The 27,304-nt window shown below is 38.0% G+C and overlaps 1 long non-coding RNA gene across 1 annotated transcript; it reads right to left on the reverse strand.

Annotated features, from left to right (window-relative positions):
- Positions 1-18,878: 18,878 nt before the first annotated feature.
- On the reverse strand, positions 18,879-23,505 carry LOC129050592 (uncharacterized). Its single transcript, XR_008514270.1, has 3 exons — positions 23,387-23,505; positions 19,556-19,668; positions 18,879-19,441 (listed from the first exon to the last, which is right to left on the reverse strand). It is a non-coding gene; the product is annotated as an uncharacterized LOC129050592 (long non-coding RNA).
- Positions 23,506-27,304: the final 3,799 nt, after the last annotated feature.

The following is a 27,304-nucleotide window of genomic DNA, read 5'->3' on the forward strand; positions in this document are numbered from 1 at the left end:
TCTTTTGCCCCTCAAAGACTTGATTCTCTTTGCTTCCTCCTTCATTCTTGGCCCCACTACCTCCTATTTCCACTTCACGTCTAAGGCTTAAATGGTCCTTCTTCGGAGGAAACTTCCTTAAATCATTCCCTTATTATGATTTCAGTAGCACCCTCTGGTTTTCCTTCTTACAATTTATGAAAAATAGAAAGAAAATTGTCAAGTATTTGACAACTATGTTTAATATCTATCTTGTTCTTGCAGGTAGCTCTATTAGGGAACGACCATGCCAGCCAGGTGCACTACTTTATCTTGAGCGCATAGCTCAGGCTGGCCTCACCAATACCGTGAGGAATTCTGTGATAAATGTATGAATAAAAAAATGGTCATATTGGCTGTTCCACTCCAAAGTCTAGTTGCAGGGTTCATTCAATCTCCTGGAAACACATTCTTGACTCCTTTACCCTCCAGGTGTCCCAACATGGCATTATTATGTTGTGTGGAGTATGTTTGCTTGCATTTTGCTACCAAATCAGGCAAAATTAGAAAGGAAGAGTTCACTGTTGCTCTTTGTCATCTTTAGGTGAGGGATCGTTTCAGGAAACCCCATTGTGACCGCAGGAGACACTCCAGCTTTTGTGTGCAGGAGACAGGACATATGGGCAACTGGAAAGCAACATGTCCTCAAGTCCAGCACTTACTGCCGCCTTGGGGAACTCTAGTTCACAAGAAAAAGAAATCTGTTTTCTAAGGCCCCTTCCGAGCTCGGCCTTTCTGCAGATCTCATCAGCAGAGGCAGCAATTAGGGCTCATTAGAAAGGTGTTTCGGGTTTTTAATTTATTTTGTTTTCCTGATGTGGATACCAGGCCTGGAAAGAGTGAACTGAAAACTAATGTGTTTTAGGAAAAGGACACATTGCGGGGAGACAGCAGCTTTCCAGACACCGCAGAGAAAGGCTACCATGGGCCTTAATGAGGACTGTACCACACAGAACTTCTCCACAAGGGAAGGGGAGGAGAGTGGTGGGGCGCCTTTTTACCTGGGGGTCCTGGTGCACTCTGGCTATGTAGATCATCCTCCCACAGATCATTGACACTTCATAGGGATTCCGAGTTCCACCACAGCCCGCAGTAGGAAACAGTTGACGATGCATTATGAAGCTGGAATGGTTACAAGTTGCTAAACTACTTATCCTTTTTGGGCACTGGAGGATAAGGTGGTCTGAGTGGTTTTCTGAATGTGATCCTATCTGCCTTATGGATCAAGAGGGAAAGTAGGTGAGAAGCACTGTGCTGGAACAATGCGGAATTGTACTTTCTGTAATGCATATCTGCTCCCTACTTCTTCCATCTACAATATTTTACAGAATAAGTCCTCCTTTTTCTTGTATAGTTTGTGTTTTGTATGAAATAGCACTGTATGGATAAAGATTAAAAACCAGAGGCCTCCAAAGAGCAGGGGTGTTAAGTCAGAAGATGCTGGTTCCTGTCTAAGCTATCCAATTCCTAGCTGGGTGATGTTGGGCTAATAATGAACCACCCTAAGCCTCAATTTCCTTAAGAGTGGAGCAGAGGTAGTAAGACCTGCCCTACTTATACCACATGGCTATTGTGCATACCAGCAGGGTACCTTATATGAAATACCTGGTACTGTAAATCTAAAGGATGCTATGGGTACAAAGATTTCTACAAGGATGGTCAGTTACTCCACCACTGGCAACTTTCTTTACAAGAATAGCTGAATAAAGCCAGCATTACCCTGATACCAAAACAGTATAAAAAAGAAAAATGAAGACTAATACCTTTCATGAACTTAGGTACAAAAATTCTCAACAAAATGTTAGCAAATATATATACCCCTGAGAGCCCTACTACTGAGTTACACTGACCCATTAATAACCAGTAACTAATCATGACTGCCAGTGGCAGATAAGGGAGCTCGATGTACACAGAAGAGAGGCCTGGAGGTGTAGCTGAGGTGGAGATGGAGAAGAGAGAGCTAGATACTAGGCATGGGAAATTGCCCCAGAAAAGAAAATCTAGTTATGGAACATGAACCACCCATGTGCAATTTTGCCTCTGATTAGACCCTGATATTAATCATTTAATCACTCAATTTGGAATTATTATCTACATCTAAATTATGGTATTTCTCTATTCGTTTATACTCATGCACCAGCAAGTTTTATTTGTTTTTGAGACAGAGTCTCACTCTGTCACCCAGGCTGGAATGCAATGGTGTCATCTCAACTCACTGCAACCTCTGCCTCTCAGGCTGAACCAATCCTCACACCACAGCCCCCATGAATAGGCGGGACTACAGGTGTGCACCACCACACCAGCTGATTTTTGCATTTTTTGTACAGATGGAGTTTCACCATGTTGCCCAGGCTGGTCTCCGATTCCTGGACTCAAGCAATCCACCCTGCTCAGCCTTCCAAAGTGTTAGAATTACAGGCATGAGCCATTGCACTCAGCCACCAGCAAGTTTTACTAAATATAGTTGATACTTACAGTATTGGGACCTAGTAAATACTGTAGTATGTAAACCAACCTCCTGCTTTCAAGGAGTTTATCTACTAGGGAAGAAAGAGACATTAGAAAAGTATGTGTAATACAGAGTAGTGAGAGAGAGTGAGAGAAAACTACTTACATTGCAAATTTCAGAGAAGGAGCTTCCAAGCTCTGGCTTGGAGATTGGGTCTGATTTGGGTAAACGGAGATGGATGGGCAAGGATGCTCCAGGTGCAGAAAATAGCATGTTTTGAGTTTGATCTAGGCCAGGCATGGTGGCTTATGCCTGTAATCCTAGCACTTTGGGAGGCCGAGGCGGGCGGATCACAAGATCAAGAGATTGAGACCATCCTGGCCAACATGGTGAAAGCCTGTCTCTACTAAAAATACAAAAATTAGCTGGGCTTGGTGGCTCGCACCTGTAGTCCCAGCTACTCAGGAGGCTGATGCAGAAGAATCCCTTGAACCTGGGAGGCAGAGGTTGCAGTGAGCCGAGATTGCACCACTGTACTCCAGCCTGGCAAGACAGCGAGACTCTACCTCAAAAAAAAAAAAAAAAAAAAAAAAAAAAGAGTTTGATCTAGCTCACAGATGGGGCCTTCAATAGGGCACTTAACTTTCTGCTCAACAAATCTCAACTGATCTGAAAAATCCTTTCTTTCTGCTTCTTCCTCATCTTCTCCGGGAGAAGCCCAGACTGAATCCAAAGTGCGGCTGGTTTGGCCTATGCGCCAAAGAGCAAGATTGTCACCCCCTTCCCTCTTTTCACTAGTGAGGGGTAACTTAAGTCCAGGTATTTTCACTTCAGAGACTCCAATGGCTACGTTACACTCAGCACTTGGAAGGTAACAAATTTGCTCTGTCACAATTGATAATCAACTCTAGTAAAAGAATGTCCAAATCAATTGAGCTTTAGCAAGGGCAAACCAGCTGGACGCAGGCAGGTTTCCAGCTAGAGCTGGCCAGGCTTGATAAATTTGCCCTTATTATGGCTATTGATGTTTAAATTTCTTCAGGGATGTTGTTACATGGGTGCCTGGTGGTGACAGAGGTACGGTGACCTCCTTCGATCCTTAATCTACACCTGTTAGTTGGCTCCTTGGTTGCCTCTGAGTATACTCAGGCTTAAAGGTTAACAAAAGAAAAACAGGCCAAGTTTACGCGACGGCAGCAGTGGATCAATGCAAGTAAATAACCTTCTCTGTCTTATTTCCCCAAGCATTATTGATCGAAGTTCTTTGTTCTTTGTCATGTTTCTGTCTTCTTTTCCCAGGGGACACTCAACAATCAGCTTCTATTGAACATGTTAACTGGCACATTATGACAGCTACCATTTTGTCACTCAACGTGGTAATATATACACACACACATTCACACACACACAAACAATTTTACTAGGCTGTCTTCTAAGCTGTAGACTAGGAAGTGAATCTCAGATATAAACTTGCTTTGCTCCGATTTATTTTTTTTCTTCTGTAGCAAGCAGGAGGATTCCATGACCTGTTATCTCATTGACAAGTTTATTTATTTGTTTTAAATATCTATCAAAAGGGACAATGATCTGACGGTTTAAAGAAATCACTTAGCGGCTGGAGCTTGGGGCATATTTCTGGTGAGTTGTTCATGCTGATATCTGGTCTGACCCCCGACTTATTTTTCTTTGAAATTGGATCCTTTTCTTTCATTTTCCTGGCACTTTTAAAGGCTATTGTCATCTTTCCTTAGTTTTCTCTGTGAAACACTAAGGGATGTTACAGTGATTGCTCTGGCCATCTTGAACTCCGTCTTTTTCCTAGACAGGTTCTGCTGGTGCCTTAGCAAGATTCGTGCTCCAAGTGAAGACTGCTAATTTGAACATGTCTAGCTATCGTACCAAATTCATTGGATTCCATCCATATGTATATGTTGTATGTATATCAATTGCAAAATAGAATTTTCCACATAAGTCTAAAATTTAAAAATGTTCCACAGGGGCAGGAAAGCTCTTTTTGCTGAAACTCATTATACTTTAAGGCACATATGTCTAGTTGAAAAGAAAAAAATAACTTCCTCTTTGAGTTACAAAATAAAGCTGAGTGAATGATAAAATTATGACAGTGAGTGTTGTACCCCTTTCTGTGGATCTCATCAATTGGGACAGATCGTTTATTTCTGAAAAAATACTTGAGAGAATTTAGGGATAATGTAAAATGTTTTCATGCTCGTTGTCCTGGGAGGCAAGACTGCTACTTTTAAACTAAAAACTAATTTGAATGAAAAAAAAAAAAAAGAACCCAGAGTCTGCAATTGTTGTCCTTGAACTGAACATGTACTATGTCAAACAAAATAAAGCCAATACTAATTACTTTGCAAAAGAATAGTCTATTAACAACTAGACAGTGCCAGTATTTTCCTTGTAGACATTTGAAAAAATTAAGCCAATATTGATGGTCTAATGTGAAACAGTGATTATCCATCGTCTTTGGGGTCAAACAGCAAAGAATCCTGTTCCTTAAATTATTCGACCAAACAAACTTCACTTGCTCAGAGATGTATGTAAATTGTGTCCTTCTCTCTTTCATTTGTCAATCATTAAAATGCCCATGTATATAATTAATACCGTTGCAAACTCCCTTGTCTCCCAGTTTTCAATTTTGTATTCTGTTTAATCCACTGAAGAGTCACCTTTTAAGTGATGTGTTGATGAAGTATGAAAGCTTATTTCTATCATTTCTCTACATGCAGAAATCACTGCAGGCATTGCTGAGGAATGTGAAATTGGTTATCATTAATGTTTAGAGCTTTTCATCTTTGGTGTGCTTTGCAAACACTAATTAATGAATCCTCATGTAACACCCACACCAAATGAAGTTGCTAACAGTTCTATTCAACAAATAAGAACCCTAGGCCTTTGGCAACTTATTTGAGCTACGTAACTCTTTTTGTGAGTACACAGAGCAGGTAATAGCCCCAGGATTATACACTTCTGGTTCTATGTGTGATATGCTAGGGTATCCTCTGAAAAGGCAAATTTTTTCTCAGATACTTGTACCTTAGAACACACCCTCTTGTCTTTCTTGTTTTTAAGTTATGTCATGTCTCTGTTTCATACAATCATGGCATTGAAATGCTGTTAGAAACATTTTATTTGCATATGTTATTCAGGAGATTATACCATATGTTGTAAGCTTAATTTTGGAATTAGCCTTTATTTTTATTTTGAAATTTTTCCAACCACTGGCCCTCTCATGAAGGTCAGTGCAGTTTTAAGCAAACATGGTCAAACTTTGGACAGAAATAAAAATGAAGTCAGCTGAAAGCATTTCAACCTTTGGATTCCTGCCAAATAACCTCTTCTTTTCTATCCCCCAAGCTGTTGTTGGAAGTTAAAGAAGACTAAAAAACTATTTTCAAAGCTTTAAAAGTATTTGGTTTTATAGGAAGAGTCTGTTTGGGAATTGTTTATCCCCCAAATGAGAATTTTGTCAGTTTATACCATACTTTTAAAGAGCCAAGACTTTTCCAGAAATGGTATTCAAAGACACCTTTAGGGTAGAGAATGAAAATACAATCATGACCACTTTTACAATTGCTATAACTTTTCTATTTATTTGTTTTCTATCCTTTTCCAGATATACCTTTCTTATAGAAGTTTTCAATGTTAAAAATAAAGTCTGTAAAGTGTTTAGGTATTCCCCGGGCTTACCCCAGTCATGAAACAGACCCACAGTAGCTTTGCTTAGGGACCATGGCAGTGTTAAAAATTAGAGAAACTGATTCAAGGCAGCCTCATGTATCCAGGGAAATTGGAATAATTTTAATACACAAAAATTGATTTCCCCAAGATATGTCAATAGATTTTAAATGTATTTACATATACTGCCATGGAATATGCATGCTAAATACAACTTTCCGACACATCCATCACGGGTAGATGCTTCTACTTTCTCTTGATCAGTTTTCCCATGGGAGGGCAGACTGAAGAATCCCACAGAAACAAGATGTTCTGCTGCAGGCAGGTAGAGCACATACAACAGTTACAATTGTGCTCCCCTGGAAAGATAATCCACAAATACCAGACACTGTTTATTAGCGGCACATACGCATGGAACCATAATGTGTCTGCATATGATACATATTAGATGATCATTATCATGAACATTCTCACTGACCATGACCTTATTATCAATGTATATCTTTTAGTGCCATTTTTTCTGTGTTAAAGCCCACTATGAGCCTGCTTATTTGTTAATGTCAAGCAATACATCCAAAATGATTGTGAACTTCTTGAGAACGAGGCTGTGTCTTGATCAGTTTTGCATTTCCAGCACCTTGCCTCTTGTCTGCACAGGGATGGTGTTTAGTAAAAGTGTGTTGAATGAAGACTAATACTCAAGCCACCAGTATTTAATTGTTATAATGCTTTACCACTTGTTGACAGTTATTACAAATGGTATCTGGAACATTAGAAACATGAGACCAGATTTGAAAGGATCTTGAATCACATTCATGAGAGCTTGGGGTAGCTCCAAGCTTCAAGCATCGGCCATAATTTTCAAGGCCACAGACAAAATTTGCCTTACTCCCTGGGAGAGATTTCATATTGGGCATGCCCAGGACAGAAACCTAAACTTTCATTTCCATTTCATGTTGAAGTAAACCTCCTGGATGGTTTGAGCGTGGACCCCACTTTTGAGGTCTGTGGCATACAAACAAATTTCCCCAGGTCTTAGAAGGAAATAGCCGAAGAAGAGGAAACAGTTGTTCCTTGAGATGTGCACCCAAGTTGGTTCTGAACCAATATCAAGGAATGATTGCCCCACATGAGGTTGTGGAAAGGCCGTGTGGTATAGCATAGTGGTTTTTAAACCTCACTGTATGCACAAATCACCCACTTGTTAAAATATAGATTCTAAGTCAGTAAATATAGGTCTGGGCTTGAGACGATGCCAGCCAAACAGCCACACACCTGGAGCCTTCTACCACATTAAGACTTCGATGAAAGGCAAGGTCAGGATTCTGGCATCCTTTAAGTCACAGAAGGGAAGAGATGATGCCAATCAGAAATGTGTTTGGGGGTTAAACCCCTCATGGGGTAAACTCTGACCAATGACAAAAATAAAATTTTCTTCTTTGCTACCTTCCAAAAAAGACTCTGAGGTTTTACTTTGCACAATTTCCAGGGGAGTCCCTGATGTTTTCGTAGACAAGCCTGCTGAGAAAGCTGCTGTATCTCATGGTGGTACTTCACACGGCAGCAGCTGGAGTCATATGCATCACTTTGAATTGTTTCACATTTTCCCTTGCCTCAAGTTTCCTTTTCTTCCTCTTGACTGACCTGAGCATGCATTGGGTCAACAAATCTGCTTTGGGTCCTACTTTTACATGGTATTATTATAGAAGTCTTGCCAACTTTAATATTTCTCATTCAACTTGGGGGCAAGCTAGGTCACGTTTTTTTCGGAGGTGATTTTTAGTGGACCTCAGTAGTGCCAAATTAATGTTTTTGGTCAATTTCTTCTTTTTTTTTTTTTTTGAGATGGTCTTGCTCTGTTGCCAGGCTGGAGTGCAGTGGGGCAATCTCGGCCCACTGCAGCCTCCTGAGTAGCTGGGACTACAGGCGTGAGCCACCGCACCCAGCTAAGTTTTGTATTTTTAGTAGAGATGGGGTTTTACCATGTTGGCCAGGATGGTCTCAATCTCCTGACCTCGTGATCTCCCTGCCTCAGCCTCCCAAAGTGCTGAGATTGCAGGCGTGACCCACCGCGCCCAGCTGGTCAATTTCATGTTTGGCGTCTTGGACAATAAATTTATTAAATTATGTCAATAACCAATTTCATCATCATTAAAATCAAATACTATGTTGGCCCTATTGACTACCTTGTTGTGGGGAAATGCCACATACATTGTAGGGTGTTTAACAGCATCTCCGGAATCTATTGACTAGATTCCAGTAGGACCCCCAGTTGTGACAAATAAAAATGCCTCTAGAGCTTGTCAAATATTCTCTGATGGGCAAAAACAAGTCCTGGTTGTGAACCATTGCCATTAACATTTTGGTAGCTTGAACTTTGCAAGGTTAAGCCATGATTTCAAGATATTGAAATGATCTTCCATATTTACATTTCCCATGAGATACTGTCTATATGAATGTGGGTGTTTCAACAAGTTTGATAACATACTTTTCCCCAATAAATTAAATGCAATTAATATGAAAAAGCATGGAAGGGTGCCATTATTAATTAGTGAAGGTATGAACTTTAAGAGTTAGATAGATGAGGCAGAAAGGTGGACGAACAGATAGACAGACAAATAGATAGAAAACACACTACATTAAGAGTATTTCCAAATATAAGTCATGCTAAATATACTTTTTCTCTTTAAGAGCAGGTTATATCTGTTCATTGCATAGTCACTACATTTGTGTACACACAAATAACACTAAATGTTTTAAAATTGTGTGTCCTATTCATTCTTTACATTGTACTCTGATATCGTGTTGGGCTTATTTATCTATTTTTTTTTTCCTATTGGGAACTTTTCTTTCAAGGTAATGAAGAACAGTGTACCTTGTTTAAATTGTCATGAAATTCAAATGAAGAAGTTTAAATTAGTGAGGGTTTTACTACATTTGAACATATGCTGAGGACTGATATCAGATAATCTCCAGATTCTGAACCAATAGCAATTATGCTTGTATCTTCAGTGGTGTCAACCTGAATTAAAAATTGGCCAGCTTTATTAAGAATACCTCTAACAGACTTCTTAATTAATTTAGAGATACTATCAAATAATGTAGTCGAGTGCAATTCCTAAAATGATAACATAAAAATACTTTTCCCTCTTCCTATTACTTTATTATAAATGCAAGGTTTCTTAAAGAACATTGTAATTGCTCAACATAAGCTAGATCCAGTGGGAAAAACTCATGTTACAGTTCCTTGGTTTAAACTATTGGTAATTCCTTTATCCCATAATAATTGTTTCTTTACTGTTACATTTAATTACACTAATCAATTGCATAATCTATGGGTTCTTCTACCTAGTTTTCTTCAATAGTGAGACCGATGTTAGTCGGCTTTATTAAATTGATTCACTTGCTTGAATCATTCTTTGCATGTACTTGATACCTACTTAGAAACAGCTTCAAAATAAAATATACGCATTATAATGTATGTAAATATATAGTAGAATGTCTGAAAGAATGTACCCTAAAAGATTAACAGTGGCTCTCTCTGAACGGTGGGACTCGACAACTCTTTTTCTTTTTTCTTTATATTTTTTCTGCTTGAATTATTTACAATAACTTGCTACTGTTTTTTACCCCAAACTGTTAAATGTTTTCAAAACATAATTTGTACTTATTGATACATTTTTAGTGAATAATGTTTTCAAAATTGCTATTAGTTTCCAATATACACGTAATTTCTCAAAATATCCTTTCAGGAGTAAAATATGATACTAGATATTTGAAAATGCTATGTATAAGTATAATGATAAAACATTAAAGTAATTTTGTCTCATGCTTTTATTTAAATTTGAAATATGACTATTTACACAAAAAACAGGACTTAAAAGTAAAAAATAAAATGCTATTAATTTTCATCTTTTTTTGAAATTTGACATTCTAGTTTTCACTTTTTAATTCTTTTTGAAGTCTATCATTTCCCTCCATTGATATTAATTTGTTACATACATACATACAAGCACACTTATACTTTGTAAACAACAGCAATGATATAATAAATTATTTTGGGAAATTTACAATTATATGGGGATAATTTACTTAAGAAATGATTATTACATATATGTGTATATTATATAACACACACTCATATATGAGAATTCAGTAAAGAAATTAATTCTTAGAAGACATAGCATTGGTTTAAGTCATCATTGTTATAATGTTATTAAATACATATAGATGTAACTAGATAGAAAATATTTATGCTTACAATTCCTTTACAACTAGAAGTTCTAAGCAAATTCATAAATTCAATGCATGCAAAACCATAAAGCCAATAAAATCCTATTAAAAAAATTATTTTTAATATGGTGGATTATTTTATTTTATTTTACTAAAACTAAAAATTTGAGGCTTCTAGTAGAAGCATGTAGCCTCATATATGGCTATGCAAAAAGTTTATGTGTGTATTTCGACTTCAATTTTATTACAGAATTTGTATGTGGTGAAACTATATATATATAGTTATATAATTACAATTGTATAGGGATAGTTCATCAAAGAAATGATTATTATTTATATATGTATATGATATAACACACACTCATATATGATAATTCAGTAAAGAAATGAATTCTTAGAAGACATAGCACTGATTATGTATACATATAACTTCTACATATAAAACAATTTCTATATATAAAACAATTGTTCCACAGATACATGATTTCTATATATATAAAAACAATTGTTCTATATATATATATATATATATATATATATATATATATATAGAACTTTTCTAAGACCCTGTTTGCTATTCTGAGATTACTGAGCCTCAAATTTTATCCAGACTGCATGTGACATACCTCCAAACACCATTTGGTTTGGTACACTGTTTTTCATTACCTTGAACACCAAGAAATATTTGTTATATCTGTAAGACTTTCTTGTTCACTTGAATATAATGCTGGTGTTATTGCATTAGTGATAACTGCATTAAATAGGTATGTAATTCATTCAATTGTTGCTGAAACTGGAAATAGAAATAGAAAAAATTCTTCATTGTCTTTTTAGCATTACACCTACTGCTAAGGAAATGGCGCATGCTGTTATACATAAAAACATGATCCATGCAATATGTCTGTCTTGAAGGTGAATATGGTATTCATCTTAAACACAGTTTAAATAATGAACTCAGATGCAATTTGGCCTTCATTTTGGCTTAATAAACAAAAAAATGTAAATTACAGCACTGAAATTGAGTGGCAGAACTTAATTTCCAGACAGTCCAGAATATGCTCATGTTTTGTTTATAGGATCATTAAAGAATTGCAAAGTAATTGTAGAGGATTGCAATTTCCAGAAAATGGGTCTGTAGAATATGTCCCAGGTTGAAAAATCCTAGTTTCGTCGGAGGCATGAGTTTAAAACTCAACTCCTTTTTGCTCATGAATTCAAAATTTTTCTTGAATTATTCTTATGTCTTAAGAGAATGCTGGTGCTGGGTAAATGGAACAGACTTGCACCAAGCCCTCCTGGAACTCACAATTTAATAGGTGTAGACAACAGTGTAATAGGGGATAAATTAGACCCTGTTACTTATCAAGTGACCTTAAATGAGCTATGAATTAAACTCTCTGAGCCTCAACTTGCTCAGCTGTAAGAAGAGGATGGTACCTACTCTAACCATTAGATGATAGTAAGTGAAAGTGTTAAAGTACTACACAAAAGGAAAACATTAGTGACATTCACTTACGCCAAATTAAATCACATTCAAGATAACAACTAGTAAAATGATTTCTGGCCGGGCACCATGGCTCACACCTGTAATCCCAGTAATTTGGGAGGCCAAGGTGGATGGATCACTTGAGCTCAGAAGTTCGAGACCAGCCTGACAACATGGTAAAACCCCGTTTCTACTAAAAATACAAAAACTAGCCAGGCGTGGTGGCTGTAATTCTGGCTACTTGAGAGGCTGAGGCAGGAGAATCACTTGAACCCAGGAGGCGAGGTTGCAGTGAGCCAAGACAGCACCACTGCACTCCAGCATGGGCAACAGAGAGAGACTCTGTCTCAAAAAATGAAAAAAAAAATTCTAAAATAGTGCAACTTCCATCCTAGTACAACCATTAAGGTCAGCAATATTAATAATTTTATACTTATAATTTCCATGGAAACTAGCATGTTTGGACCCTGATTCCAAAATAATGATTCCAATAACATTATTATGCCTATTATTGAAATCAGTCATGTCTGGAGTGTGAAAAGGCATCTGTCTAGCAGCTGTCTGAAGCACTAGAAATAGATGGGGATGGTAACTGAAAAGCAACTTCTTCCGCTGAAATTTCAGGGGAATGTTCAAGAGAGGTAGCACATGGCTTTCCAGCTTGGAATGCTGCCAGGATCATTAGAACTAACAACCATCCTGCACTGGTGGAACATGCCATGGGTGTTTTAATGATCATCTTGACTTCCCATCTGAAAGACGTCATCTCTGACAACCACGGGTCTGCTGCTTACAGCACAACACATGAGGAATTAGTGGGGTAGTAAATCATTGCTACTCCTTGTGTAAGAGAGGGCTTGCTGTAGACCTTTTGGTGTGGAACTGAAAGAGCCTGAAGAGCTCGAACTGCTAATACCCTGAGATTACTTTTACTCCAGAGCCACTTCCTCTACCATTAGTGGATTTGTGTTTAGGGAGTGCTAGCTAATTTTAATATTGGCTTAAGAAAAGCATAATTAGAAAGGTAAATCTGCTGAGGGACAAATTATATCTTCTGTGTGTGTGTGTGTGTGTGTGTGCAGGTGCACTTTAACCAGATATTCCAAATGATGTCTATTCTCCTAGCACAGTGCTTAGCACACAGTAGGTTTACAATGAATATTTGATGAATGTATCTATTCTTCAAGATAATCAAAAGATAAATTTTAAGGTTATACACATCTAAAATTTGCCTGAAATCAGTTTTGGATCAAGGCAATATACACATAATTTCAAATTATATATATTTTAAATTTTTAAATAAATTTGTATTATTTTTCTGACATCAAAAGTAAGATAAAATTTTGGTAGAAAAATTAAAAATATATAAAAAGTCTTAATCAGGTGGACTAATAGCTATCACTTATCTGTTTATCTGTTGATAACACTAGAGAATTTCCCCATCTTCTATTCATATAGAGCTATAATTTAAATCACACGTGTTTGTAGTAGTATTCTATGTTATCATTGATGGCACTAGTCTTTTCTGCTGTTGTTGCTTTCTGATGCTAGTAAAATTGGAGTCTATTCTTACCAAGAAATGAGGAAAATATTTTCCAGAATAAGTCCAGAAAATATATTAAATTAAATTAAATGTTTAATATAAAAGCAAATTAGCATGTTGTATCTTTAAGAAAAGTCCACTAAGCCAATTTAGTCTTGGGTCAACACAATTCATCAAGAAAGGGCATACAGGACTAAAAATGCTGTAAAATGGTTTTTTCCCCTTAATGTAAAATATTGCTTATTTATGTTCCTTTTTATTCAGTATCATTCTTCCATTTTTGCAGTATAAAGCAGATATGCCTGGAAACCTTATTTAAAAATTTTGGAAAAGAAGTGGAGAAAAGTGTAATGATATTAATGTGTTTCATTAATTGTAGAGAATGTAACCTCATTTACTCAATTGCCCTGGGGATATTGTTGCTGCTTTAAATGGAGAGCAACTGGTAAATTGGGAACCAAGAGTCTTAATGCTTAAAACAGAGCTTCCAGTTCAGAGACAGAAAGTCATGTCCTAAAGAAAGCAGAGTCTCTGCTTTGCCCATTTAATACTGAACAAAACGTAGTGCAACTGAAGAATGCAAGGAAACATGAAACAGCTGTGAAATCCTGGGAAAAAGAGAGGCTGAGTGAAAGTGGAATTTTTGATAACACATCAGCATTATCTTTCCCAGTGGTGATTGCCAAAACTGTATTTGTTTATAGTTACTTGAAGATAAAGAGCTAACTTTGGGCTGAGGGAGGAATACTGTATTTCCCTGAGAAATAAAAGCTTTTGAGATTCTCTTGCAAAGTCTGGAAAGCATGTCACACGAGCCTGCCTGTGGGATATTTCCTGACTAATTTTGAAGTCCTGAGGGGTCATGACATGCTCCAGAAAAAACATCAATATTAAATTGTGCTATTAACTCGGGAAAAGTTTAGAGGTGGGAATAATACACTCAAATGCAGTTTGCTTAAGTAGAACTGAACCTGCAAACTGGGGCGGCTAAGGCTCTTCTTATCAGCTCTGTGGTTTGAGGGCAACATTGATGGCATCTGGTTTGTGAACCTGTAAATCTTTCCCCTGTGAGTCATGAGGATTCTATCACTTCCTGTTACATCATTTATAGAGTTTTGCATAGAAAAGAAATGGAAACTCCAGGATATAGCATATGGGACCCTCCATAATCTGGCTTTTGCTACAACAACCTCTTTCCGTTCTCTTTACCAACATCTTCCTCATGAACCAGTTATTCTCACTTAGTAATTTGCTTTTGTGCTTTAACAGGAATGTGCTCTCTGGGTGTGCAGATCAGGGCTAAAGTTTTGTAATCACTGGATTGAGCACAGATCTTTGTACTCAGCAAGCATCCCATACATGTTTACATACCTCCTGAACTTCCATGCTACTGCAGGCAACAGTGAAATGCCCATTGTGAAACACTGATGAACAGCCCTTGTGGATAAAAATGACTTCCTTTTCCTTTTGGATATATTTCATAGTACCCGATTTTCTTTCATAGAATATGAGTGAAAAGAAATTGTCTCTCCCTGTGGTTTTCAAAGGGGATGATTTTAACAATATGGAAAGATACGATGTGCAATCAAGGTTTGAATAAAAGAGATTTCAGATTTCATAGTGAACTTTCATGAAAAGTCATGTACAGTGTTCAATAACATTGAGCAAGAATTAGTTCTTTCCCATATGGAGCTCACAGGATACTGGAAAAATAGACATTCCAAGGATGATTGATTTCTATCAGATGGACGGTGATAAAGACGACGCAACCCTAAAGAAAGGTGCTGAATTCGTATAGGTTTCATGGACGTAGGGCAGTAAGTTTGGATCCTGACAAACGATAGATTTTGATAGGTGGAGACAAAGGACAGGGAATATTAGGGGAAAGAGATAGGGTGGGAAAAGATCCAGACATGTCAGAAGCTATTCATAGCTAAGGGCACCAGGCATTAAGGATGGAGACTATCAGAAAAAATAATAAATAAATAAAATAAAATAAAATAAGGCTGAAGAAGTAAGGAATCGGTGGAAAAAGTAGAGAATAATTGAACCCTAATTCTTCCACAAGCACTGTGGGAATACTGCAGTAATGAACACAAACCATCGATGAAATGGAGGAGACAGAGCTAGCAGAGCTCACTGTTCTGTGATTTTGGTGCCCAGAGAAGTAGCTCAGCCACAACTCCAGCCTAGGAAGTGACCAGGACCTGAGGAGTCCAGGGGACTTCCTGGCAGTCAGGCTGTACCTGGAGACTCCACCTCACCACTAGAAAGCAGAACACATCTCCTATGATAACGCTCAGTTTACCCGAGCCCGGGGACAGCTGATTCATATACAACATGATTAGACGCTACAAGGAGAGGAAAACAACAGTATACAAGAAATGTACAAATTAACCGGATTACATTCTAGGAGGGGAGCTGTAACACGCAACATAAATTATAGGTCATTGGTTTTCTCAGCACACAGCTAGTGAACCTTTACTGGGTGCAGGTACTGAGCTAGGAACTATGAACAAAATGTTTAATATAGCACTTGTCTCAAAGGCTCTCCTAGAGAGATGCATATACAAATATACACAGAGGTGCATATACAAATAAATTACAATATAATAGGATAGTGATTATCAAACTGAGTCACTGGACTCCCTTACACTCATAAAAAGTATTGAGGACCTTCAAAAAGATTTTGTTTATATGGATTATATCTGCCAGTATTTCCTGTATTAGGAATTACATTTTTAAAAGTTTAAAATATTTATTTACAACATTTATTTTTCATGGTTTTTCAATGTATTTATTTGGTTTAATTAGTAAATAAAAGTTACATATGTTCATGGTGAATAACATAATGTTTGTATATATGTATGCATTGTGGAATGGCTAAATCAAGCTAATTAACATACGCATTACCTCACATGCTTACCAATTTTTTTGTGTGTGGTGAGAACATTTACGATCCATTCTTCCAGCAATTTTAAAGTGTATGATATGTAGTTATTAACTATAGTCACCATGTTTTACAACAGATCTCCTGAACTTACTCCTTCAGTCTGAGATTTTATTACCCTTTGACCATCGTCTCCTTAATCTCACTCCTCCCTTCCCCAGCCCCTGGAAACCATCATTCTACTCTCTACTTTTGGAAGTTCAACTTTTTTAGATTCCACATATAAATGAGACCATGGGGTATTTGTCTTCCTATGTCTGGCTTGTTTCACTTGCATAAAGTCCCCCAGGTTCATCTATGTTGATGCAAATGACAAGATTTCCTTCTTTGTAAGGCTAAATAGTATTCCATTGTGTATATATACCACATTCTCTTTATCTGTTCTTCTGTTGATGGATGCTTAGATTGATTCCATGTCTTGGCTATTGCAAATAACGCTTCAATGAGCATGAGAGTGCAGATACCTCATCAACATACTGACTTCATTTATAAACACTTATTTTAAAATGGACAATTGTAAACCCATCGCATGTTAGCTTCAAGGTGATGACCATCCCATGTGTTCTCTGGAAAACTCCACTGTACAGTTTTGTGAAAATGATAGTAGGAAAGGTAAATAATATTTTGGTATTACTATGAAAATAGTATTGACCTTACAAAATCCTGAAAGAGTGTCAGGTTCCTAGGCCACGTTGAGAGAACCACTGTAATAAGATGGAGGTCTAATAGAAAAAAAAGGGGGAGGAGGGGAGTAGCTGCAGTTCGATCCCAAACTGTATCCAATTTATCCTGTTTGAATAACACAAAATTTAAAAGCAAATGTTACCAGATGTCGGCCCCATATTGTCTCATTTAATATTCAAAACAATTTGCTATGGTCTGGATGTTTGCGCCTTGCCTTCCCCCTCAAATTCCTGTGTTGAAACCTAACCCCCAATGTGACGGTATTAGGAGGTAGAGCTTTTGGGAGGTGATTAGGTCATGAGGGCAGAGCTTTTATGAATGGGGTTAGCACCCTTATGAAAGAGATCCTAGACAATTAGCTAGCCCCTTCCACTACATGAACATACAGTGAGCAGGTGCCATCCATCTATAAACCAAAAAGTGGGCCCTCACCAGACACCTGATCCACAGGCTGCAGCCTTGATCTTGGAATTCCCAGAAGTGTGAGAAATAAACTTATGTTGCTTTTAAGCTCCCCAGTCTATGGCATTTTGTTATAGCAGCCTCAGTGTTCTAACACACAACCATATGAGGTATGATTTAACATCTGTATTTTACAGTTGAGAAAAATTAGTCTCTGAAGGTTTCAATACGTTCTACAGCAACTGAGCAGCAGGTCTGGAATCCAAACCAGGTCCGTCTTACTACAAATCCACGAACATGAGGCTATTCAGCAGGACAGTAAATAATTAAATAACAATATCCAGTTCTTCATCAGCCCTTAGTATTTGCAAGTCCTTGGGCTAAGCCCATTATGTCCAACATTCAATTCCTGCAACAACATTAGAAAGTAAGTGCTATATTTATCCCCATTTTATATACGCATACTCCAGTTGTAGATGTTAAGTAACTTGTCTGAAGTCAAGTCATAAACTTGGGAGAGTAGTAAAGATTCGTACCCAGATCTTCCTTTCCTCCTTTCTTCCTTTCTTCCTTTCTCCCTCCCTCCCTCTCTTCTTCCTTCTTTCCTTTCTTTTTTTTTTTTTTTTTTTTTTTTGACAGAGTCTCACTCTGTCACCAGGCTGGAGTGCAGTGGTGCAGTCTCAGCTCACTGCAACCTCCACCTCCTGGGTTCAAACGATTCTCCTGCCTCAGCCGCCCGCGTAGCTGGGACTATAGGTGTGTGCCACAATGCCCAGCTAATATTTGTATTTTTAGTAGAGACAGGGTTTCACCATGTTGGCCAGGATGGTGTCGATCTCTTGACCTCATGATCTGCCCGCCTCAGCATCCCAAAGTGCTGGGATTACAGATGTGAGCCACCGCGCCCGGCCTGGTACCCAGATCTTTCTATGTCAAAACCAGGTTCTCCACCCCCAACACTGCCTCCTAGAAAAATAACTGCCCTAACAAAATAATAAGACAATAATAGCTAAGATGTATCAAGCACAAAACCCTTTCTATACAGTAACTTATTTAATGCTCAAAGAAAAGTATTCTATGTTTATCACCATTTTGTACAAGAATCCTTGTTAAAGATTTTAAATGATAGAGAATTACAGAAGTGAGACATCTGAATGGCACATAAGAATTGAAAAAATAAGTAAGTAAACCCTTCCAGAAGACACGGGTGAGGAAAAGGCAGTCCATAGGATACATATGCACAAGCTGGGCCTCAGCTATGGGTTTATGGGTTGGAAGTGGAAATGCAGAAACCTGATCTCAGTACTGGAGGAAAAGCCCATGGTTTGGAGAAAAAAAAAAAAAAGTGACCTCAATATTTCAAAAATCAATATTCTTTCTGTCGTTCAAAATCAGAGTGGTCCAATTTCTGCCCTCCCTCTTCTTGCCTTCCTTCTGCACTCACTTTGACTACAAAGTGGATTCCCCCCCATAGCTCTCACGGAGGAGGATGCCTCAGGATCTGCTCCCAGTGGTTAAATGTCACCATGTTCGGCTATTTGCAATGCAAATCTCCAGACTTTGGCATCTGAGATTGATGTCCCTAGTATGAATGTACTTAGTTGCCGGGCTGGAGCTGAGTGGAAACGACACAGGTCTCTTCCCAGCCTCGAGTGGTTGTCAGAGGTAACAAAGCGGGGCTGACGGAGATAGAAGCCGCGCGCCCTTTTGGTACCATCCATTAACCGCACGTGGTATTAATGCATCTAAATTTGGTTGAGGCCACCAAGGCTGGACTGAGGGCAGATGGCATACCCAAGCTGGGGCAGAGGGCAAGGGGACTTTCCACAAACTATTCTGAAGACGAGTGAGAAGGTGCAGAGCCTCATGTGTAGTCGGACTCCCTTGTGCGTTCCCAGTGTTTCTGGGCCTTCAGGACTGTAGTATTTGGCCAGGCTCTGTAGGTGCAAGAAATTCACAGGAAAGCCTGGAAATGCCCTGGAAAAAATAATCCATTTGAAAGCCAGTTTTTCCTCTATGTGGTATTTGTTGCAATTAAAGACATTATTTTATTAAATTTATTGCCATCTGTGGAGGGTTTGATTTACTTACAACGAAGTGGGAGGAGACTGTTTTTACTCAGGGCCCTGGAGATCCCAGTTATATGACTGTGTCTTGGCTGGTTTTTAAGTGAATCTTTCCTTAGATGTATGTTTCTGAGTGCCCTGGGAAAAGAAAACATACAATGAGAAATAAAGCATAACCAGATATCTCACTTAGTAAATTATGAAATCAGTATAGAAAACAGAAAATATTGACAGGAAAAAAATAACTTTTTGTAGAGTCACCAAATATCTAAATACCTAGACATTACAGCTGTGAGCATTTTGTACATGGCTTTCCTAGGCGCGCGCACACACACACACACACACACACACTCTCTCTCTCTCTCTCAGCTTACAATATAGCATGAATACACTGTGATTGCAAGAAGCAGGAAATAATAATTTTCTATCATCACTTTTATCAGCTGCTGAGTATTCCATTGTACACATGCACCATCATTAGACTTACTAATCCCCCAGAGTTATGCACTTAGATTTGACTATTTTTAAAAATTACAATAAATATTGTGCTTTAGTCTTTAGGTATTTCTATGATTAAACATTCCTATTTCTAAATATTAAAAAAAGTCTGGATCATTTTTTATGCTGTTATTTTTGATTGACCCCTCTCATCTGCCTTCATAATTTCCAGGTTGGTTTGGAAGAACTTTTCTCCTAAACATGGCAACATTTCTACCAACATTCAAATTTGGGCCACCTTGGGAACAGCCAAAAACAAAAGGATGATGCAAATGATAAGATCCTGGCATTGCTCTTTATATGCTTTGCAGGTTAAGCATCTATATCCCTCTCTTAGTGTAGATAATGTACGATGCCTGAATATGTTGTCCAGAAACTCATTTACAAATTGGACACTTGGCACTGGGAAAGTGTTTTTCTATATAAATAACATTAAAAATACACGTCTATCTCCCAAGAGAATAGAACAAAGCTTACAGAACTCTTGTAATAATGATATTTAACATTATTGAGCAACTTCTATATGCCAGACAATTTATATACATCACCTTTAATCCATATGGACCCTGAATTATTTATATTTGTAATTTTTCACTGAAGGCAGAATGATGGAGTAATTTTTTTCTTTCTAACATCATAAGTACATTTACTTTATCAATTTCATAATGTGTTAAGAATTTTGAAATTTGTTATATCATTATTTTCATTTTGTCATACACATAAAAAACTAAAAATAGAAGTCAATAAAATTACATGGGAAATAGTCTTTATTTACCTTAAGAGTTGGTGTTTGAGAGTAGAAGGTAGTCTTGAAGAGGCCCTGAAGAGGCCCTCGAAAATATTTTCAAAGACTTTACCGAGAGCCAGGACCATAGATGACATTCACTATATTGAATGTTTTTCATAAAAAAGTTTATGAAACATTTTCCTTGATTAACATAATTAATAGAAGCCTACAAATTGTCCAGTGTGATGTGGGTTTTCTGAGATATGGATTGAAGGCTGATTCTCTTGGACTCAATACAAAAAAAAAAGCTTCTTATATAATGAGACTATACACGGGCACTTAACATGTAGTAAATTCCCATTAAATATTCACTTTTTAATTATTTGTGGATTTACAAATGCACATATATTTAATTACTAAGTATCCTTACCCTACACAATTCTCTGCCTTTGCTCTCTTTAATTCTTTGGTTTCTCCTAGCCCCTCCCAGTGTGTCACTCCTAACTCTTCTTACCTCCTTTCTTTGGTTTAAGGTCTCTTAGTGTCTGTACTGGGTAGTGTTTTCAAGCTTTCTCCTCTGACATGGCCACCTGACCTAGCAGAGAAGGCCAAGGAGATAGGACAAAATGATCCATCTGACAGAAGCCTAAGTCCATATTCTAGAATGTATCCCAAACTTCTCATCTAAAGTAGAAGCCTCTTCTATGACTCTGGAGTTAAGTTAGTATTTGGTCTTTCTTTTTCTTTGTTTAAACTCATTTAAAATAAGCCACTATTCACCTGTGGTCAGGAGTTCCTGACCAGCCTGGCCAACATGGTGAAATCCCATCTCTACTCAAAATACAAAAATTAGCCAGGTGTGGTGGCGGGCACTTGTAATCCCAGTTACTCGAGGGGCTGAAGCAGGAGAGTCGCTTGAACTCGGGAGGCGGAGGTTGCAGTGAGCCGATATTGTGCCACTGCACCCCAGCCTGGGCAAAAGAGTGATACTCAGTCTCAAAAAGAAACAAACAAACAAACATGCATACTATTTAAAACACCTTATTTTAATCTCAAACCATGGAAATTATCCCATGAATGAAAAACATAAATTACATCTACAATGTATCATCAATGATTTTTAAGTTCTTTAAAATGGGCAATAACATAAAGCAGCAGTCCCCAACCTTTTTGGCACCAGGGACTGGTTTCATGGAAGACAATTTTTCCACGGAACGAGGTTAGGGGGAGAATGGTTTTGACATGCAACTGTTCTACTCCATATCATCAGGCATTAGTTAGATGCTTGTAAGGAGCACGCAACCTAGATCCCTGGCATGAGCAGTTCACAATAGGGGTAGCACTCCTGTGAGAATCTAATGCCACTGCCGATCTGACAGGAGGCAGAGCTCAGGTAGTCATACTCATTGCCTCCCAACCTCCCATTCCCCTACCCCTCCACCCCTCCACCCCTCCCCTCCTCCCCACCCCTGTGCTGCCTGGTTCCTAACAGGCCAGGGACTGGTACCTGTCAGCAGCCTGGGGATTGGGGACCCCTGACATACAGCACTTGCTACAGAGTCTTGATTTTTTACAATTATTTCCTATTTGTTTTATCATCCCTACTTAATTTCTAAAAAATATTTCGATGCTTGTTGAACTGCATGTTGAAACCTTAACCCCCAATGGGATATTATTAGGATGTGGGGCCCTTGGGTGACAATTAAGTTTAGATGATGTTATGAGAGAGACAACTCCATTGTGGGATTAATGTCCTTACAGGAGGAGAAAAGAGACTAGAACTCTCTCTTCCATGTGAGGACACAGCAGGAAGGCATCTATCTGCAAACCAGAAAGAGGGCCTACACCAAGAATAAAATTGACCAGCCTTTTAACCTTGGACTTCCCAACCTCCAGAACTACGATAAATAAATGTGTGTTGTTTATGCCACCCAGGCTATGACATTTTTGTTACAGCGGCCCACACTGGCTAAGACAATGATTCTACTTTATCTTGTCTTTCTAAAGCTTGCAATTTAGTTTTAATAGTGGCAACAACTCACATAAATGTAGTATCCATTTATATATTAATTAATTAAAGTATATAATTACAATAATGGTAAACATGGTATGAATATATTTTGAACAAACTTAACTGATTCTTGGTAAGCATCATATTCAAGAAACATCTTGTTGTAAATTTTGCTGTTAAGCAGAAGTGCACTGGCCCACTGAGTAGTCTGCTTTGCACAGAATTGTATGTACTTATGTTATAGTGAGAGAATGGAGAGTGTTTGAGATCCTGTAATTCATTACATGCAGGCTGGTTCAAATCTTCTACTCTGCCTTTGTCCTTGGAGATATCAGAGAAGGGAAGACTTTTTTCTCAAAGAGGAAGAGATGGAGCAAGGAAATTGACTAAGTCCATGGCTATGAGGTGGCATACATTTTCCCCCGTTCTCAGTAGAGCCAAATGTTATCAAGTGAGAGATGAAACAAGCCTGGAGTGTATCCATGAGACAGGGGAGTGGTCAGACCAGAAATGAAAGTGCGGATTTCAACCTCAAACCTGTGGTCAGGTGGAAGGTAAGTCTTTAGGAAAAGGGAGATAAAAGGAAGTACTGATAAGCAGCATTGATAAGTAGCACTCACAAGAAGTAGGTTGAATGGCGCCAGTCCTTCTATGATGGAGATCAAAGAATCCCTATAATAAAACCTTATCACAAAGAGAGAGGTGAGCTTAAGTGGTTCTAGAAAATGTTCAATGACCAGAGAGAAATTAGGGCAATGGAGAAAATGACTGGAAGCTGACTTTATAAGACCACATAATGAACAATTGTGATGCGTTAACATGCAGGTCCTGACTTTGGAACCCCTTTAGAACTTTATTTTACTTTAATATTCAATAATGGTATAGTAAAAGCAAACATATATGAACTACTTACTGCATGCCAGATAGGCTTTTTAAAATTGAAATGCCATTTAATAATTCTGATAATTCCATAAAGATGGTTATAATTATCATTCATGTTATTAATTGATAAGTCTACAGCTTAGAGAGTTTTGAATAACTGAGGTCAAATAGCCTGAAATTCCAACCAAGGTCCCCGACTGCAGAGCCTTCACAAGGAGCCATTGCTAGACTTTCTATTACCGATGCTTGCATGTACCTTCAACGCTCTGGCTTTGTTTTTAACTCTTTGGATGGTGGGAGGAATAGACGAGCATGAGGAAAAGAAAAATTGAGAAAAGTAGACCTGGTGGTCATTTGGTACACAGCCAAAGCCATTCCCCTTCTGCCTGGCAGAGAAAGTGGGTTCTAAATTCCTGTCCACTCTGTCTGTGGTCTCCATTAGAGATTCCGACAGTTACTAGATAAAGTTAAAGACTCGTGTAGTGATCTCCACACTAATTGGACTATAATGTATAGCCTCGGTCAAGCACATCTTTCCCAGCCCTCCTCTCCACAGACGGCAATCAAGCCATTTACAGAAGATGCATTGGCTGCTGAGACCCTGGAGTAACCTTAAGCTGCACTGGCCTTTTAGTGGAAAACACAATTAATTCTGATACTGAAGGGCAATTAAGACTGGAGTTAAAATAAAAATCTTTTGGAACGTAGAATGTCAAAGATTGGATAGGAAATGTTTTCCCCTCATGTATTTCAGAAGCCCATGAGCATACCAGCCTCTGGTTACTCTGAGTCAAGTTGCCAGATTCTCATTTTATATCAGTAAACGCGAATTGAAACGAATACCAGTGTTAGCTGTGTTGCCATGCTGAAAGAAGATTACTTACATCGACTATTTTACTAGCATTAGCTTTAAAAAAAACATGTGTGCCTGGACACCTGTTACATTCATACACTTGTAGAAACACCTACACGGGCTTTTAAAAACACATGCTCACAACCATGGATAATACGCCATGTGTTACAAGTTGCTCTAGCTAATTTCAGCTCAGAGAAACTCTTCCTAGGAAAAAAAAAATGTTTTTGTTTAAATAAAAGGACATTCCAAAAGGAGGGAAAGGATGATGCTGTTACGCATCACTTAACAGAAGCAGACCCTTACTATCATTTGGTAGTTGCTGATTATTTGGAAGAAAAAAAGTGGAGTAGTGGAAAAAGGCTGGATGTGCATCCAAGCTACATTGGGCCACTTATTAACAAGGTTTCTAAAGACCTGTTAGTCAGTCTTGCTCAGTTTATTAGTCATATGGCTTTTAAGTGAATTCTCTTTTCTTTTTTTTTTTTCATTTTTCTAGTGGGAATTTTTTTTTAACTTGTAGGAAGTTTTATTAGATGTATATTTAAGCAGTGATTTTTTAAATATATATATGCACAGAAATTACCTTTTCCTAGACTGTGGGTTGTCTAATTATGCCAATGTGATTAGAAAGCAAGAAATGTTGCTGGAAATGCACTTTGATATCATCAGTTTGAATTGGATATTGTAGGTGCTACAATCCAAAAATTTCATGAGATATGTATAAGGATGTTTTCTGCAGCATTGTTTATAGGAATAGTTAATTCATTCCAAACACTAGCTGATTCCTGATAACTAGTCTAAACTTTTTATTAGTTAAAAACAATACCATTCAGCCTGGGTGACAGAGCGAGACTCTGTCTCAAAAATAATAATAATAGGCCAGGCGCGGTGGCTCATGCCTGTAATCCCAGCACTTTGGGAGGCCGAGGTGGGCAGATCATGAGGTCAAGAGAGCGAAACCATCCTGGCCAACATGGTGAAACCCTGTCTCTACTGAAAATACAAAAATTTGCTGGGCATGGTGGCACACGCCTGTAGTCCCAGCTCATTCAGAGGCCGAGGCAGGAGAATTGCTTGAACCCGGGAGGCAGAGGTTGCAGTGAGCCAAGATCACACCACTGCACTCCAGCCTGGTGACACAGTGAGACTCCATCTCAAAATAATAATAATGATAATAATAATCTAATCCACCAAATTACTATGTGGTCATACAGGGACATAGAGTTTGTTAATATTGGTATAGTATAAGTAAACGAAGGCATAGCAATCAAATAATTTTCCCAGGATCAAAAAAAACAAATATAAGTAACCAAATGAGGGTTAGACCTCAGGAATCTAGCTTCAGGGCTCACACTTCAGAGCTCAGAGTGAGAACCATGCTGAGTTCTCATTATTGTAAGATTGAATACATAGATTTCAGTTGATCATTCAATAGAATACCATTTTGTTAAACTGTGGATTTATATGCATCACTATAGATTAATCTCAAAAAATTAATACCAAGTAAAGGAAAGGTAATTTCAAAGAGCATATATTTATCATAAGGTATTCTTTAAAGAACATGCAAAACTGTACACACACACACACACACACACACACACACACACACACACATTATGCATTCATATGTAAATGAAATAGGTAGTAGAATTAACACATATCAACTTCAAAAGAGGGTCAACCTCTTTAGAGGGAGAGAAGGAAGGAAGATAAAAATTTTTTTCTTTATAAATAGAGGAATTTGAAGAAAATATAGAAAAATATGAACATCTTTGAAATCTGAGTATCTGATGTGTTGTTTTTTCTGCATTTATTTTAAAAATATTCCATAGATCAAATTTAAAAAGAAGCAAGAAGATAATATGTGAGGTCCCTGTTAAAAGCTATTATGCTATTCAAATGGGGATCATTTATGTTATGATCATCAAAAGCAAAGCAGAGGAGCTTGATTTCCAAAATGGCTGATTAAGGACTTCTGAAGTCCACTCCTCTACAAAACCATATGAAGTCTGGAAATTAATTAAGGCTTGCAACAATCTGAGAAGTGTTTACTGAAGAAGTTAACAGAGTGTTAATAAGAACAGTAAGCTTTCTAGTATTTTAACTTGCCCTAATTTCATCACGCTATTTCCAGACCATAATGGCCTGGAAAACCAACAGTATCATAACTACAGTAGTGATGAAAGTAAGTAGGCTACTATCCACTTGAAGGCCCAGAACAGTTTGGAGCTCTCTAAAATCCTCAAGTAACTGTTCCTAGAGAGCAGCACTATTTGACCTGAACGCAGCTTGAGAAAAAGTCCACTTGCCGAGCTTGCTTTTACTTGACCTGATTTGCAACTCACTCTGTGTGAACAGTCCTACCCACTGGGTATTTGTTGAAAAGAATCAGCAGCAATTGTTTAACATTACAATTGCCAGAACCATGATATGTGTTAATCTAACAATGCACCAACCAAAAAAAACTGATAAGGAGAAATTAAGAAATAATATTGCAAAGGGGTCTTTAAAGAGCTATAACATATTCCTGGAAATCTCTAAAGCCATGCATACATGCAAGATTGTGGATATTACCTAGGTTGTGTGTATGCTCAGGAAAGACCTGAGAAGGCCTTAAGCTTGTGCCTCTGGCTGACTTTTAGGCTCCTCACAAAGAAGAAGTGAAGGTTAAGACATAGTGGTAGACTGTCAGAACATTGAAGGCATGCTCAACAGGGTCTCTCTGAAAAGGTGGGGAGACTCATTGGTTCAAGCATTTAAGGTAATCTCTGTCTGCTCATTAGCTTATACTAAATAAACT

This window comes from Pongo abelii, chromosome 16, assembly GCF_028885655.2.
Source record: "Pongo abelii isolate AG06213 chromosome 16, NHGRI_mPonAbe1-v2.0_pri, whole genome shotgun sequence".
Classification (NCBI taxonomy): Eukaryota; Metazoa; Chordata; class Mammalia; order Primates; family Hominidae; genus Pongo; species Pongo abelii.